The sequence below is a fragment of the Melospiza georgiana genome, chromosome 3, assembly GCF_028018845.1.
Source record: "Melospiza georgiana isolate bMelGeo1 chromosome 3, bMelGeo1.pri, whole genome shotgun sequence".
Taxonomy (NCBI): Eukaryota; Metazoa; Chordata; class Aves; order Passeriformes; family Passerellidae; genus Melospiza; species Melospiza georgiana.
Window position 1 is genome coordinate 2,386,423 of NC_080432.1, and position 18,231 is coordinate 2,404,653.

Genomic DNA, 18,231 nt, shown 5'->3' on the forward strand with positions numbered 1-18,231 from the left:
TCTGCTCCTCTTGGAGAAAAAATGTTTGCAATCATGTGCTCCTCCCAAATGTTGACTTTACGTTTTAAAAAATGGCAAAATTCTGCGTCAAGGAATCAGTGGCTGATTTAGCAAACTGCAATAATATTTCATCTAAGATCATCAGTATCAAAATAACTGCACCAGAGATAACATGACAATATATGGGATCTATGTGGACTATTTATATTTCTTCTTTTTTTTTTGTTTATGTTCTTCCTTAAGGATTCTTCTTCTTACCCTAAACAAGGATATGCAAACCTCATTCTGCACTTACTGAGCTTGTCCTGGGGGGCAGCAGATATAAAATCTCATGCTGAAGAGGTTGCACTTAGACAACTTCTAATAAAATAGAAGAAGAAGTTTGCTTCATTTCAGTAGGATCTTGAGTGACAGTGTTCCAAACTACCACTCAGAAAGGGAACAGGAAAAGGAAGAAATGAGCATGCAAACCAAATGTAGAGGGTGGATTCTTAAGCAGAATGTCCTACTATGTTCTAATATGTCTTTATATGAAGAAAAAAATACTCATAAGATGACTTGGAGATAAATTTATAGTTGGTTCTTAAGATATTAATTTGAGAAAGTCAGAACTTAGAGTAGATCCCTTTTTTAAAGAGTTTTAGGATGTTCTGACCCTCCACTTTGTTAGCATTTTTCATAAATCCAGTCATGAATGGGTATAACTGCTCTGTAGTCCAGCTGCATCCTCTGGAATGGAGCAGCAGGACCAACAGCCCGTCTGTTTGGCACATTCAGTTCTGAAGTTCTGCTTCTGAAACATCTTCTCATGTTGTTGGCAGCTGAGCACAATTCCTGTTTAAAACCTGAGTTTTGAGCACTAAAGGGATTTGGGATATGATCTCACACCTCGTATCTTCCCGTTGTGGTTTTAATGAATTTGTTCTCTTACTAGTTGTCTACACTTCTTGCTGTTTGATGTAACCTGGTCACTTGTGCCAACTGATTTTTAAATTACCTGTAAGATGCTGTCTTGTACTGGAGGAGGATCCCATCCCACTCAGGAAGAGCTGGATGCAGCCTAACGCTGCATTCCAGGGTGGGAATTGCAGATTCTTTCAGTGACTGTGAATGTGCCCCTGGCTGGGGACATGGAGATGATTCAGATCATCCTTAAATCCTTGGAGAGATCCTGGATATGTCCTTTCCTTGGTTAACCAGTACATTCCTCGGAAATTCCTGGATTTGGTACCATTCCCAGTTGACAGTTGGGCACAACTTTGTGCTTTGGATGTTGTTGGCTATGCCTGGGCAGGTGACACAAGTCCAGAGGATGGGATATGAAGAAGCCATCAGCAGGATTTGAGTGTCCCTCCATCCAGTCCTTGATGGTGTGGAATTGCAGACTCCCACACTCCCACCCTTTTGCATTAACTCATTTCTCCTCAGGTCCTTGTTTAAGGAGTCATCTTCATGTTAAACCTTCACACACCAATTAAAACCTACTCAGTGTTTGATTTAGTTCACAATAAGTAAAAGCAAACTTTTTAAATGAGAGGCAAAAAAATCACCAAATGGGTATTTTATCCTTTTGGATACCTGTGCACAGACATTCCTGGGTACTCCTGTTGTGAAAGCATTAAGTATAATGGAAGTGGAAAATGAGGAAAACCCAGCTCCCTCTGAGCTGATGGCTCGGTGAAGATGAGGAATTCTGAGATACTGATCCTGTTAGAACCATTTAAAATATTTAATTAGTGAAAATTCTGTTATTGAACACAATGCACTTTGTACCTGAATTTTACAATAAATCCCTTTATTAGTGCAAAACAAAGAATATGTTCTTATTCCTCATATCTGGAATTATGAGAGCCTAACTGGACCAAATTTTGGATGAATTCTCTTAGTTATTTGATTTTTTGGAGTTTCCATTCTCATAATAATTGAAGATATTTGAGAATTTCTAGCCACAAGTCTATTTTCACTCCACCCAAGTTAACTGTAAGTGGATTTTATTAAGAATAACTATTTCTACCTCAAGTTCTGTGCATTTATTTTTCGTATTGCACACTGCAATCACTTTTTAAATGCCACTCATCCCTGCCTGTAACTGTTTTTCTCCTGAGATTTAAAAGGAGATAACAAACAATGGTACCAATGGTATTTAAAAATCCATGTTACACTTTATATTGGAAGCGTTCTGGGTGGTACTGGATGGAGAGAATGGGAAAATATTTTAACCTAGGAATGCAAATTCTGTTTGGAAACCATCTGGTCTTAAAAGAACTGAAGAAGAGCACATTTAGTGGAGATTGACCCATGGATTTGGAATTTCAAATTGGGGCGGAATGCCAGCACATGATGAGCAGTTGAAGGATAATCCCACAGTGATTTTAGGAAGTTGTTGACAGCTTCCCATAGAGTTTGGTCTTGTCATTTATTCACTTTGCAAAGCTGGAGGACTCCACCCCACAGTGTGACAGTGCCAGCCCTAAACCCACCGGGCTCACGGATCCGCTGCTTTGATTTTCACCTGGATTCTGCTGGAACTCTTCACTCCTGGGGCTAATGTTTTCCATGGCATGGGAAAGAACACAGTCAGGCATACATGATGTTGTCAAAATGATAAATGATAAGTGCATGTTGTAGGGGGACAGCTGCCAGGAGGCCACAGCCCATCCTGGACCAGAATTAATTTGGTACGTGCAAAACTGTGCAAAACAAGCTGCCAAAGGTGGTCACTGTATTGACTGACCTTGGGAATCTGCAGGACTCAAGGCCCTTGCAGGTCTAGTCCTTCATTTTCCATTTTTTTCATGCATTTATAGGCCTTCATTCTTGTGTTCTTGTATTTTTTTTCATTTTATTTGGTTAACTCTTGAAATGTTGACTTCAGCTCTCACTGTCTTCCCTTGCCTCTTCTGGGTTGCTGCAATATTCCTTCTTTTTTTCCTTCTCTCAGTATTCCTTCTCATTTTATTGGTCTCTATGTAACAGCTACAGTCACTTACATGTTCTTAGAGCTTCCCCAGTGTTTGGATGTTTAATAACAAAACCCAGGAAAGTAGAGAGTCAATAGGAAATTCTTTGTCATCATCTCTGTATGAACAGCCCAGGTAAAAGGAGCCTTTTTCTATCACATGATGCACTTTCACCCTTCAATAATAAATCAGCAAAGCATCTGGCTCCAAAATTAGACTCCTAAAAACCTCTGGCTTGTCCTCAGAGGCATTGGCTTCACTTATCTCTAATGGAAATGCCCACAGATGATAACAGGAGTGTGGTAGCAGAAAGACTGATAGAGTTAGCCCTGATATACCAGATATTCCAATGTGGTTTTTTTTAACATAAAATATTTTGGGGACCATCACAGCCAGACTGACCTCGTGTCATGTGGTCTGGATGAAGCATTACACAGCTTTCATTGGTCCATGGCACTGAGGTGTCCAGCAAGGAAGAGAAAAATGGAAATAAAAGCTATACCTGACATTTGAAAGTAACTTTTTGGGGTTGTATTCCAAACAGAACAGCTTAAATTAATGAGTTACTTCTATTCTGAAGTTTTCCACTTGGGAGGAGGGAAATCATTCTCAGTTCACAGGTGCACAGGGGAGGTGTCCAGGTGTACCACACTGGGGAGACACAGAGGCATTTGAGAGAGATGGAAAAATACCTAGATAAAAGGGAATGTGATGACATCAGGAGGCTTTCACTGGGAGAATTTTAAATGAACAAATTCCGGGGGCATGAAGGTAAAAATGCATAAAAGATCCCAGAATCATTAAGGTTGGAAAAGAGCTCTAAGATCATCAAGTCCAAGATGGAAAAAAATTTTGAAGTAAATGATGACCAAGGCACAGATCAATATTAATTTTTTCCTAATTCTTCAAAGAAAGAGCAGTGATAGCTAGGATACTGCAAAAGGACAAATTTGGGGATTTTTCTCTGAACATGGGGATATAGATGGTGTTGAAGGAGAGAGCTTCATGTGGTTCTGTAATAGTAAACATCAAAGGTGGTCAAATTTGGACGGGAGATGGATAAGAAAATACTTGGAACGATGAGGAATTTGACTCTTTCTATTTTTTGTGCATTGGAAGAGAATAACATCAAAGAAACATCAGTAGGACACCTGGAGAGGGGAGAATGCTCAGGAGAAGCATGTGAGGGTAGAAAAGCACTTTATGGAGTCACTAATACAGAACCTGGTGTCAGGTCCAGTTATCTGGAAGCTGAGTACTGGATTAGTGCAGCCTTCCAAGGAAAAATCCACAGACTTTGTGCAGGAAGGAAAGGAAATTTCAAGGAAAGGAAAGGAAAGGAAAGGAAGGGAAGGGAAGGGAAGGGAAGGGAAGGGAAGGGAAGGGAAGGGAAGGGAAGGGAAGGGAAGGGAAGGGAAGGGAAGGGAAGGGAAGGGAAGGGAAGGGAAGGGAAGGGAAGGGAAGGGAAGGAAAGGAAAGGAAAGGAAAGGAAAGGAAAGGAAAGGAAAGGAAAGGAAAGGAAAGGAAAGGAAAGGAAAGGAAAGGAAAGGAAAGGAAAGGAAAGGAAAGGAAAGGAAAGGAAAGGAAAGGAAAGGAAAGGAAAGGAAAGGAAAGGAAAGGAAAGGAAAGGAAAGGGCTGACTTCAGAATTGTGGGAGACAACAAGAAGAAGAGCAAACTGGAGGAACTGAAGGGGGAGCACAGTGAAAAGCAGGCAGAAAACATGGAAAAAGGGCCCAAAACAAGGTGTGGAGAAAGTTTTATGTTTTCTTCCTGTCTGGAGGTTACTGAACACTCAATTCATTGGGCTGGAAACTTCACTTCTTATGTGAAGGAGGAGAAGTGAAGGAGGAGAAATGAGTTCCATTGAGAGACATCAACACCTTGGACTGGAGGATGCATCTTGGAAGGTGTCACAGAGGAGCTGGAAGCAATTCCAGTGGACTGGTGCAGCTGGAGTCCTTAAGAGGAAAAAGAGAATTAAGAGAGCTGCAGTAAAATACACCTTAGACAAAAGGCTTTAAGGTAGGAAGAGTGGACTCCTTCCTGCACATGAAATCCGCTTTTGCTGGGTCCATTGCCTTTGGAGCAGTATTTTGAGGGATAAAATAAGTTAGCAAATTCTTTTCAGGAAAACATTTGGCTGCTCAGGGAATATATTTGTTTTTACTCCCTTAAATTTCACTAAGAGTAATGAAGGAATAGTTAAAATAGTTCATGTCTATTGGAATTTTTTATACATTTTTAGTATTGCTGAAGTCCCCTGTTGTCAGTACGTACATTTTTTGAAGGAAAACTAATTAAAAGCTGTGCATTTAATAGTGACTGCTGCAGTGGTGTAGCCTTTCAGAGTTAATTCCACTCTTAATAATTTCCATGAGATCTTTCTGTTCCTGTGTTGATGCTTGATGGACTTTCAGTAAAGGCAAAGCCACACATTAGAGTTTGCTGTCAAGTGCACAAAGAAAAGAAATAGAAAGATTATACACAGGTTTTTTTCCCAAGTTGGCCCTGTCATGAGGATGCAAGGTACAAATGGAAATGAGAGTGTGTGCAATATTTTGAGGCAGAAATGTGATTTTTACGTTGATGGTGTTTCTTCTGGAGTTGGTAGCCTAATGGGAGAAATATGGATGGGTCTGTTACAGTCACACAGAGGGAACCTTGTGTGGATGTCTGAGGTCTGAAGGGCAAAGAATGAACCTGTTTTTATTAAAAAAAAACATTAGATAAGGTCACCCAATCTCTGACAGAACAGAACCTTTAGAAACAGAGAGGGATTTCCTTGGATACTGGGGGAAGAAATTGTTCCTGTGAGGGTGGGGAGGCCCTGGCCCAGGTTGCCCAGAGAAGCTGTGGCTGCCCCTGGATCCCTGGAAGTGTCCAAGGCCAGGCTGGACAGGGCTTGGAGCAACCTGGGATGGTGCAAGGCGTCCCTGGCCATGGCAGGGGGTAGAACTGGATGGTCTTTAGTGTCCTACCCAAACCATTCTATGATCCTGTGAACTTCTGAGACTCTCTGTCGAATAAACTTAGAAAATTAAACATTTCAGGAAGGTTTTTTCCCTCAGAATATTCTATTTAGCTCATTAATGTAATGCATGTATTTTAAAAAGTTGGCATTTTGCCTTGGCAAATAGCTTGAAGATAAAAGAAAGTTTATTCCTGTAATTTTCCTCACATGAATTCTTGTCATTTAGAATATCTTGAATGAAGTTCCAAATATAATTTTCTATCCTTTAAGTCTTGCAACACATCAGAAAATTTCCCACCAGAGTTGACTGTTAATGCTGAGCCATTTCTGCTCTGATTGCCACAAGAACTTGAGCTGTTGAATTAACAGATTACATCATTGGATCTATGGATGTGGGGAGATTTTTTGTGTGTGAGCTGGGATCCGATTTCTTATTAATTTTCAGCTGATTTTTAATAATGGTGGAACTGAGAAGACTGGTTGTTTTCAAGCTGGAGTTCGGATAAAGTTAAAACGTGCGTGACTTTCTGAGTGTGATCTTAATTCAAATCTATACGTCTCCTGCTCCTGGCACCTTCCCATGATTCTGGGGAGGAGAGAATGAAAACACATTATTTTAAGGAGTATTTGGTGCTTATTAAAATTACACATAACGCCCGCCTTCCAAAGAGTCTTGATTTACTGCAGGTTGTTCATGTGTCGCATGCGGACATTTTTAGCGAGCAGATTTCTTATCCCTGCGAGAACAGGGAATGGCTTCCAGTGCTCCACGATCCCGGGAGCACAAACGTTGCATCCATTGTAAAAGGTAGGCAACCATGAAATCTATAAAGCCGATTTGGCAGGAGAAGCTGCTGTTGGTGCCAAGATTTGGTTACTGACCCACAGTTTCCTGTTTGGAAATCTATTAATTGATTCGCAAAGAGCATCTTTTTGGAAAACAAGGATTCAGACAGGCTGGCACAGGCTGGAGCTCCGCCAAGACTGCTCGGGAAGGTTGCCATGCTGGGAGCGAGCGAGCGAGAGAGCGAGAGAGCGAGCGAGGCGAGGGAAGAAAAAAAGGCAAGACTTGGCACGGCTCAGTCAAATCAGCTTCTTTTGTCTGCTGTCTCGGCTTGAGCTTCGCGAAAGAAAACCGTCCTGGGGTACAGAAAAACTCACAACTTTTTTTTTTGGTTTTCAAACTTCCGTCGCTTTTTAAGTCTCTTGGGCTCTTGGGAAGTGGTGGTGACATTAAATGACGTCCAGTTAGCAGTGAGCAGAGAAATAAAAGCTTTTAATGGAGCCTCCACAATGTCAGTTTGTACATATGGGAAATACGATATTTGGTGATTTTTTATTTTTTTTTTTCCCTATGTCTGATTAAACTGTAAGGGAGCCGAGTAACTTGGAAGATTGCAGAGGGAATGTGTAAATAAAAGGGAGAATTTTCATTTTTTTGCAGCAAAACAAAAACTTTTCATCGACACAAACATGCTTTAAAACCGAACCTGACCTCCTTCGGAATACGTTCGGAACGGGAATTCCGGCGTTTCTCTCGAAAGAAACGAACTTTTAATGGAACCTCCTTAAAGATTTCATCTGACCCAGCAGTGAAGTAAGAGTAGAGAGAAAGTTGTGACTTCAATAGAAAAGTGAGTACGTTCTTAAAGCCACAACGTTTGTTTTTGCTGCTTGGTGCTGTCCTGGCTCCATGTCCCAGCCTTTGGGGACAAACCTGAAGACCCAGCAGGACACGCTGAAGACACCCAGGCTGTGCCTGAAGGGCAAAATCACAGCATGGTTATTCTGCTCCTGCTCTCAAACATTCCCTTCAGTGCATCTTCCTAGAGAGCCTCTGGAATCGCTGAATTTTCTACTTTTAGAAGCAACAAGAGATGGAAAAATATCAGCTGCTGCCAAGTGAGGGATGTTTGAAGATGACACGGTTGATGGCACTGGATACGGAAACTTCAGTTTGTAGTTACAGGACCTGTTTGCTGCAAACAGTGAAAAAAAATCTGCTCTTTTCTCAGGAATTAAAAGAAAATGGACTAAAAAAATCAGTGATGGCTGAAGTTTGGACGCTTTACCATTTCAAGAAAATGAAGGACCTAAAAGTCCATTGTTTTCTCCAAAGGTGCCTGGTTTTTCAGGGAGAGAGGTACCTGCCTTCTGATTTCCTGGGAGCAAATATGATCACACTGCCTATTAGGCCTGGATGTGCTGGGATTATCCTCCTGCTGCTGTGACAATCAGCATTATTATTTCAGGGAGTAACTGTAAACCGTAGATTTTTATGGATCGGCTTCGCTTGGAGTAAGTATTACCCTGTCCTTAAAAACTGGATTGTTCAGCCCGAGATGTGCAATTCCTGGCATGCTGCACAAGTGCATTTCCCTCATTCTTCCCTGCTGAAGGGAAGAAACATTAATGGAAAGGTTTTTAATAGGAATGTGTTTGTGTTTTAACTGTTGCATTTGGATTATGAGACTGCTAAAATTAACTGGCCTTTTTGATGATGTCAAAAACTTGGGTTACTTAATATTACATTAATTTGGTTTCTTAGCAAGATCTGTCTGATTTTTTTACTACATCAGTGAGCCTTTTGAAAGATGCTGTAGTTAAACAGTGGGTAAGATGCTGTTGTGATTAATATTTGGTGCACTGAAACATTTTAATAGGGTTTCTTAGGGAGTTTTGAAGGAAAAAATTCTATTCTTCTGCCTTTCTAAATCCTTAAAAGATATCCTCAGCAGCTCAGTGTGGGAATAGGTGTGCCGTGGGGGATTTCAAATGGATCCTGGGTGGAAGGGGAGTGTTTGGAGGAGTTGAGTTCTGCTCTCTGTGTGGTTCTTGTCTGTTGTTCCTGCGCAGGCATTGCCATGGGATGTGCCTGGGGACACGGGGATGTGCTGGGCTGAGTTTGCATCACAACAGTGCCCTAAGTTTGCCTGTCCGTGGGGAATTCTGGAAGGAATTCTCATTATTTCTCAGAAATCCTGTGCAGTCTCTCAAAGCATTTGCTGTTTTCTTTAATTGTGGCATTCCAAACCAAATCTTTACTGGGTGCCCCTATTAAAACTCAGAAAACAACAGAAAACATTTATGGTGCTGCCTCTAAGGGAAATAATAAAATGACCATTGCATTTCTAAGTGATACATTAAAATAACTGTATTTCTCTCCCAAGTACCTACATAATTTCATAAATTCAGGTTTTAGACATGATCAACATGTGGGTGCTTGCAGTGCATTTATAAAGAGAAATATTTGTACAAATATTTCAACATCTGTGTTCACTGAAGTTATTTTGAAGTTGTTCCTACAATGCTGGAAACACTGTTCATCTCTCAAATATCTCGTCAGTACATTTTGGGTTCCTAAATGAGATACACACCACTGCACATTTCTTTTGGCCTACATAATAAAATATTTTTCTTCCTGATGAACTCTTTGATTTTGAAAGTTCATCTAAGTGCTAATTTTTTGGAAAATATCCCAACTTGGTAATTTAAAAATGAAATTGGAATAGCAAGGCTTAAATGGTTGGAACCTGAACAGTGGTTGGATTGCATGCAAATGGAATTTCTGGTGTAATTTGACATGTTTTATTGTATTTATGTATTTTCTTTATCAGCTGGACTTTTCTGGATACTTTAATCTGATTATTCATTGCCACCATTCATCTATGATCCTTAATTATTGGATAGGTTTAATAACTTCATAAATTAACAATTTGTGTTTAATTCTTAATGAATCATTAACATCTATTTTAGATTGGATTGTACAGTTCCTTAACGTGGCATATTTCAGTGTGGAGGTGAGGGTTGGTGGTTGGGGTTTAACTTCATTTTTGTTATTAAATCACAGATCATATTTCACATTAGAGCATCACATTTGATACTGTGATGGGCCAATGTCTGATTTCACTTGTGGTGATTAATAGGACATAAACAAAGGTTTACTCTCCAGTTTTAATTAGTGTCAAAGTAGTTTGAGATCAAAATGGGCCTGGAATGGGCTTAGTTTGTGCCTTTTATATTGATATATCAAAGCATTTTAAAAAATCAGCGCTTACTCTGAACCCCTGTGGTTATTGGCCAAGGAAGAGATGAGCAATTCTCGGTATGACTGTGGATTCTCCCTAAAAATGCTTGTAGGACAACAATACAAATGTTAAAATGCAGTTTATAGAGGTTTGGGGTGTTATTTTGCATTCCTATAGCCATGGGAGGTTATCTTGAGATTCTGCATATGGTAGATCTCCATGTGCTGAGGTGTCCTCAGCATCTATAACAATATTTAAAAAAAAATTAAAAATTATATTTGATGTATATATTTTAAGGCTCTTTCCATTTACCATTTATTCTTTACCATTAATCCAGAATAATTGCTTATTTTGTAGTCCACCATTCCAAGGTGTTTCCTCTTGGCACAGTGGGATTGACTTGGGTGGAATTCCACTTCTTTATTCCATATAAGCCACAGTCTTTATCCATGCCACAAAAAATTTGAGCAAAGTCAATATTATTTCGTGCACTGTAACTCTTAAAATGTCATTTAAGTGAGTTGAGTAACTCTTGTAGTCATTGTGGAGGCATAAACACCTTTAGGAGATGATTTGGGATGTTGTCCTATCAGTCCTGTGAGTCACTCTCTTTATTGACCATAAATAATTGGAAAATAGAAGAAAAAATGGTGAGAATATAAAAATATTAATTTGTAGTAATTTTAAGTTATATTGTCATATATTTACAGATGAGAAATAGTTGTTTAGGATCTGACTGATTCTGATAATTTTCCTAATTAAATTTTTAAAGAAATAGTAGAAGCTTTTACTGTTAATAATTATGGACATCAATGTTTTTACTAATTTTCTTTATAAATAAGTTATGCCCAGTGTACATCTGTTCCTCTGAGAATACAGCAGTTTTTCCATATTTATTGGATGCTATGGAATTGTAAAAGTTTTTAGGGATAAATCATAGGTCATACAAAAAATTCCCATTATTGTCTTTCCTTTACATTTGTTTAATCACCTATTTTTGCTAAGTTTGCCAGGATCGGGCAGAATCTTTGTGTCATCTTTTCTCCTGTTTGCTGCTGACCTCTTCAGCCTGTGTCCAATTCTGGTTTATCTGAAGTTATAGCTTCTGTACTATCAAATTTTGGGGTTTTAGGACGGGAAATGCAAAGTGTTTGCAGCACTGTTTGCTCTGTGTACTCTTATTTTATTATTCAGCAGATTAATAGAAGAGAAATCAGGGAATATCCAGTCCCTGATCTTGAGCAGGGACACCTTCCATCCACTATCCCAGGTTGCTCCAAGTCCCCTCCAGCCTGGCCTTGGACATTTCCAGGGATGGGACATCCAGCAGCTCCCTGGTCCATGGCTGATGGTTCAGACACTTTCAGATCCACAGTTTAGGAATTAATCACATCCCAAGAAAAGTGTCTCCCTCATACGGACACAACACTTCTACTGAATGCCAGAGGAAACTGAAATGGTTTGGTTGAGTTCACTAAACTACAATGAAAAGATCTTCCATATAAATTAATATTAAAAGGATAAGAGAAGAAGCATGAAAAAAACATTGTGTTTTTTTTCTCTGCTAAATTACATCAAAGTTGAAAATTTCTTTGACCATCTTCTTGGATAATGCATGTAAGAGTTCCTTCTTTTTTTCTGACACAAAACAAGGGTTTAGTCCTCGTTCTCCAAATGCAAACTTCGGATTTCAGCACTGAGAAGTTTCCATTGTATTGATTTTTCCATGCAAACCTTCATCCCTTTTACGCCTCAGCACGACACCAAGTGTGCAGTGTAAGAGGAAACACAGAGTAAAAGTGCTTTGCTCCATGAAAGATTTCTGTGTGGTTTTGTTTTGGAAGCCCCAGAGCTGTGTTTTTTCCAGTCCTACAGATAGGAATAGGAATAAAGTCTTTTCTTGTTCATCTAATGCACAGCAAGTAAAAACTAAGAACTCTACAGACAGTACAGCGTTAATTAAGAAGATTCAAATTTTCATTTTCCACAGGCAGTGATTTTGGTAATAAAAATTCCATTCCAGATTAAAGCACCTGCAGAGGCTTTGGAGAGGACAGACTGTGAGAAAATGTGTAGGTTCAGGAAGAGCATACTCAGAAAAATCTCAATTTGTTTTGACCTGTTTTGGTAGAAATGGAGAAATGGTTGAACATGGTAGGTTGGGAAGTTTTGCACTGATTTTATCCACTGATAAAATCTTCTCCAGGGCATTTGCCTCCTCCTCTTGTTTTTGGCAGTTTTCCCATTTTTAAGACCAGCCTGGTGTTTGCCCATGGGTTTCCAATATAATCTGTTCCCAGCTGGAGAGAGTTGTGTTGGTCTGTCCTTGGCTGTGAAATCTTTGTTCGTTGTCCATTTTCTTTCTGAAAAATAGAGGTGGGAAGGCAGGAAGGACTTCAAGGAAAGAGAGGATCTCTTCTTTACTTGATTAAGGTTTGTTGCGTTCATTGACATGATGGAATCAGGAAGTGATTAATCATTTGGGTTAAAAAGGGACCTTAAACTCATCCAGTGTCACCCTTGTCATGGGCAGGGACACTTCCCACTATCCCAGGCTGCTCCAAGCCCTGTCCAGCCTGGCCTTGGACACTTCCAGGGATCCAGGGGCAGCCACAGCTTCTCTGGGCACCTGTGCCAGGGCCCCACCCTGTCAGGGAACAATTCCTTCCCTCTATTTAATCTAAATCCACCCTTTTTTGGTTTAAAGCCATTCCTCCTTGTCCTAATGGCTTTATTACCTACCTTTTATATGGCTTTTGTTTATATCTATGGCTTTATATTTATATTTTATAAGACTTTCCATTAGTTTTTCACAGTTGTGATGCATTTCAAGGGCTTGAGATGTTTTGTTCTGCTGCCATTACACTTCTGGCTCTACTTTTCTGTTTTTGTGCACCCAGTGTAAGAACTTCATATAAATGAGTTTTTGTAATATCTGCTGTGTTTATTTTTTTAAGCTATGATTAAACTGGTAAACTCATAGTGTTGGTATAATTTTGCATTTAAGATACATTCTGCTGTTGCAATAAACCCCATTGTCCCAGCATAATGCTTTTCCTTTCATATGGATACATGCTGCAGTACATAATTCTTTCTCTTTGGTAGAAATTTATCTGAAAAGGAACTGTTAAAAGCCAATATATTTGTAGTGAGTGAAGCAGTTTTAGCAGAGAGAACAATGTGGTTCCTGCAACACTGTCTCACTGTGTCCTCTTGAAAATTGCTGTGGTTCAGGAGACTGTTGTGGCACTTATTTTTATAGTTGGGAAACATTATTCTTGTTATTTAATTCAGCTGCTGACATAATGAGTGCTCAGCTGTAATGAATATTTGATGTGTTTATGCTAATGTAAAGGCCCAACTATTGCCAGTTCTCTCCAACCTTTCTAACTTTTTAGGCAACAATTTTAAGAGTGATGCACTTTGCCCAATGTGTCTTGATGAAAAGGGAGAATTTTTTATGGACGCTCAATTAACAACTTGTAAATTCATTTTCTTGTGGTCTTAGCTGTTACTCTGTAAGATTTTTAACTTGAAATGGTCTCTTTAGACTCTCATGAGAGAATTGGGCCAGGATCAGGATCTGCAGTGTGGATGTGTGGGACTCATTACTCCTGTTTTCCCTCAGAGTCAGCAGCCAGAGCTGGGCCCTTCTGGTCATTATCTAATTCCAAGCTGTTGGAGCTGCAGGTGGAATAGTTCCCAGTAAAACACAGAATCTTCTAAATAATTTTCTCCTAAAAGCAGCATAAAAAGACACAGACATGTTTGAAAGATTGGAGACAAGAGGACAAAGATGTTCCAGTGGCTGAAGGCCCTCTGCTGTGGAGCCAGGCTGGGAGAGCTGGGGGTGCTCACCTGGAGAAGAGAAGGATCCACAGAGAGCTCAGAGCCCCTTCCAGGGCCTAAAGGGGCTCCAGGAGAGCTGGAGAGGGACTTGGGATGAGGGATGGAGGGACAGGACACAGGGAATGGCTTCCCACTGCCAGAGGGCAGGGATGGATGGGATATTGGGAAGGAATTTTTGGCTGTGAGGGTGGTGAGGCCCTGGCACAGGGTGCCCAGAGGAGCTGTGGCTGCCTCTGGATCCCTGGAAGTGTCCAAGTCCACTTGAATGGGTTTGGAGCAGCCTGGGATAATGGAAAATGTCCCTGCCCATGGCAGGGAGTCGGCCTTTCAGGTCTCTCCTGACCCAAACCATTCTAGGATTTTTTCATCCAGCAGCATCTCTGGATTTTATGACCTTGTAGTGCCACAAAGTTCATTATGCTCTGATCACTCTTTGTGAACTTTTAGGATTTTTTCTTCCTCTACTTTTTTTACTTTTAAAAAGGGAAGTGTTTTCTGTGCTCTGTTGTCCTTTTTTTACATGAAACTTGTGTGTCCCTTGCGTGACAAATGTCCTCAGAATTGTCATTATCACAATCTCAGTGCTCCTGGCTGCAGACGTCCCCTTTGAGCTGTCTGTGAAATGTGAATTTTGTCTGTGGTATTTCCTCTCACCTGTTCCATCTTCTGGGATCAGGCACCTCCCTGGTTCATGTCTGATGGTTCAGACACTTCCAGATCCGCATTTTAGGAATTAATCACATCCCAAGAAGAGTGTTTCCCTCATATGGACACAACACTTTTACTGAATGCCAGAGGCAACTGGAATGGTTTGGTTGAGTTCACTAAACTACAATGAAAAGATCTTCCATATAAATGAATATTAAAAGAATAAGAGAAGAAGCATGATAAAAACATTGTTTTTTTCTCTGCTAAATTGCATCAAAGTGGAAAATTTTTTGACTGTAGTGGCACAATCCCACTGGCAGGAATTATGACTGATATTAGTGGAAAACATTCCTGACTGTGTCTCATTGTGAAAGGGCACAGCCCCTGGAATGGTCAGGCTTGGATTTCTTTGTGGCTTCCTTTGCAAGGAACTCATTGAAACAAATCTTTTGGGTATTTAGCAGCCACAGGTAGTTTGAAAATGAAAAAAAAAAAAAATTAACATAATGAGACAGTGAGAAAAATGCAAAAAACGACAAAAGTAGGAGGAAGGAAACCAAGTAAAGGAAGGGGGGATGAGAAAAATGCTTTTAGGTGTAGTCTTGCCAAGAAGTGACACAAGTTTACATGGTCACTTTTCTTTTGATGTTAGGAACAGAAATCTGTTGGTTACACAGAGTTCTTTTACTCTGCAGCATTGATTTTCCTTGCCCTCCATGCTTTGTAGCAAATGATCAACCTCCTGTGCTGGCAGGGAAAGAGAGTTTTAACTTTGTCCTGTGTTCCTGGGGTATGAGGGAACAGAGCCAATTAAATTAATTTAATTTTGGACAGCTTATTAAGAGTCAGTAATCCTATTGTATTATGGCTGCATGTCACTTGAAGCTATTTGCACTCTCTACTTGCTTGGAATTTTTTAGCATATTTGGATTTTTCTTTATGTTCAAGAAATTTTTCTTTCCTTTGTTTTTGGGTAACTGCAATGTCTTTATATGCATTTTTAAAAATTATTCTTAGCTTACTGGTGTGTTTTATTAAACTTAATCTTTCATGTAGAAGATTTTTTAAAGATGAGAGGGGTGTGTATGCATCTATACAATATGTATATGTATATGTATATGTATATGTATATGTATATGTATATGTATATGTATATGTATATCTATATCTATATCTATATCTATATCTATATCTATATCTATATCTATATCTATATCTATATCTATATCTATATCTATGTAGTAATAGACTTTTTGCCTGTGTTCTTCTTTGAGATAATCAAAACATTTACATTTTTGCATTATAATCAGGAATCGTAAAGTTTGTTTAAAGATTTTTTTGTTTTTCTCATGATTTTTCCAAATGTTCTGGTGTTCAACTCAGTTTGTACACCTGCTTCGGTTTGAGTTTCTGGGTGACATTTAGACCAAAAACTCTGTAATTATTTACTAGCAAATAATTCCAATTTCACTTATAATAGTTAAAAATAAACCAAGGAAATGTGTAAAGTCCTTGTCTGCCCACCCTGTAGTGAAGCATTTCCTTAAAAGCCTGTGGTGGGAGCTGCAGTTTCTCATGTTGCCTCAAATACACAGGTTTTTTTTGTTACAAGTCATTTTTATGTTTAAAAAGTTTATAGATTTAGGTAGTGAAAGCAGTTATTAGATTTAAAAAGTGCCTTTGGGCTTCAGGCTGGCTTTTGTTTAATGCTGCAGCGAGGGACGTGCTGATCTTTCACTCACCTTTCTGAGGGACGTGTGAAAATAAAATAAAATAAAATAAAATAAAATAAAATAAAATAAAATAAAATAAAATAAAATAAAATAAAATAAAATAAAATCTGTCATTTGTGTGTCTCAGGATGAGACTGGGAGGCTTGTGTGACCCATAAGTCAAAAACACCTGATGGAAAACTTGGAGTTTGCTTCCTGTGATCTTAAAACCATTCATGAATCGAAAGGCAGAACCTCCACTGGTCTTTCTGCTGAATTGGAGGGCTCCTACACAATTTGCTTCATTTGGGATTTCTGCTGGAGTCGCCTGAGTTTTCTCCTGCCACTTTCTGTCCAGATGTGGTCTTTTGTCTTCCTAGATCAGACACTCACATCTCAAAGTTCTTGTCCTTAAGGATCCTCTAGAGATGGCAGTAGCATGGAAAATTCCTTCCTGTTACTGGGAAGCTGTGAGGCTTTGCTGTGAATATGGAGAAATTCTTCCTTGTGAGGGTGGGGAGCTTGCCCAGAGAAGCTGTGGCTGCCCCTGGATCCCTGGAAGTGTCCAAGGCCAACTTGGAGATGGGACTTGGAGCAACCTGGGATGGTGGAAGGTGTCCCTGCCCATGGCAGGGGGTGGGTTTGGATGATCTTTGAGGTCCCTTCCACCCCAAACCATTCCAGGATGCTCCACCCCAAAGAGATGCTGCAATTACAGAAGGGGGAACTGAGGCATTGAATGCAGTTGATGAAAATGTTCCCATCTTTTCCTGCAAATAAACTACACTTGATGTATTAAAAAAAACCCCAGATCCTGGCTCCCTAATGAGAAAATAAATGATACAAAAAAGAATTTTCCTCACTCCTGTGGGTGCTCAGAAAAGGACTTCAAATTTCTTGTCAGAGATATACCTGAAAATAAAGCTTTGTATGGATCACCTGCGGATCCCATATTCCAGGCTGCAATTCCTAGTTTGGGAATCACACTTTAGGAGCAGTTAGAGGAATATCCTTCTCCAGTAACTCAATATAATGTGCAATGGCTTTAATATTGATGGAAAGGCTCTCTTAGATTATCCTTTAAATAGTTTTATTCATAACCTATGAATACTGCTTAGCAGTTTCAGATAAAATTGGCTTAGTATGAAATTGAAGAGCCTGGAGAAAATGTTCTTTGTTGTTAACTCTCTTTTGGCTGAGTCAAAACTTGCACCTCACTCAGGTTGTACTGAGATTGGACTGGACCGGTGGGACTTGAGCATTTGCTATCCCCACACAGCTTCTGTCTGAATTACATAAAACTTGAGCTTTTACAAATTTGTTTTGTTTGCCAGTAAGTGAAATTAAACCCTTCTTCTCCCCTTCCCACCTGGGAAGTGTCACCTTCTTTATCTGATGATTTTTTTTTTTTTGCTCAAGCAGTTGCAGATTCCAAAGTCTGAGTGCCTTTAATGGGATGGCTTAAGTTTAAGTGGTCATAAAGATGATTACAGATATTTTGTTAGCTCAAACATTGTGAAACCAAGCTGTCATTTTGCGATTGGTGTCAGCAGCTATTCCAAAGAGACATTTCTGAAGCAGTTGGAACCCTGTGAGTTCCGTGCCTTAGGTGGCAGGAAGAGGCTTCCAGGGCTTCCCAGATTTAATTCCTGCGCTGTGACAAAATATTTGAAGCACATATGTTGAAAGTGGCTTTCACAGCCTGTATTTGGGCTTTGATTTTATTGGAAGGTGTGTGAGACTGCTCCTTTGGAAAATCAGGCTCCTCTAATTACATAGGTAACATATTTTAAAATGTTAGAGTCTGCCTATGAATCATTTCTCTCCCATTATTAGAGGTGACATTTCCATTTAATTTCCCAGTGGGATTCCATTGAATGTTTTCAAAACAACATCAGTCGAAATCATATTTGTTTTGCTTGTTTGCCTTTACAAAGAATTTTTTTATGAGAGGAGTTGCAAAGTTTTTCAAATGGAAGAAAGAACAGTTTTTAGACAGGAAATATTTGTAAAACTTGCACTTGTTATTTTCTTTCAAATTCAGTACCTTGAATAGATGTC

General features: G+C 39.5%; 1 protein-coding gene across 2 annotated transcripts in view; it reads left to right on the forward strand.

The window, feature by feature from the left end:
* The window catches only part of MSRA (methionine sulfoxide reductase A), a 242,287-nt gene that overhangs the window by 9,636 nt on the left and 214,420 nt on the right, over positions 1-18,231 (forward strand). Inside the window, exon 1 of one of the 2 annotated variants that reach the window (XM_058020272.1) lies at positions 6,629-8,231. The exons of the other annotated variant lie outside the window; for it this stretch is intronic. The gene's annotated coding sequence lies outside the window, so the exon portion shown is untranslated. Of the gene's footprint in view, positions 1-6,628; positions 8,232-18,231 lie in introns of those variants that run through there. 2 annotated transcript variants of the gene reach the window in all.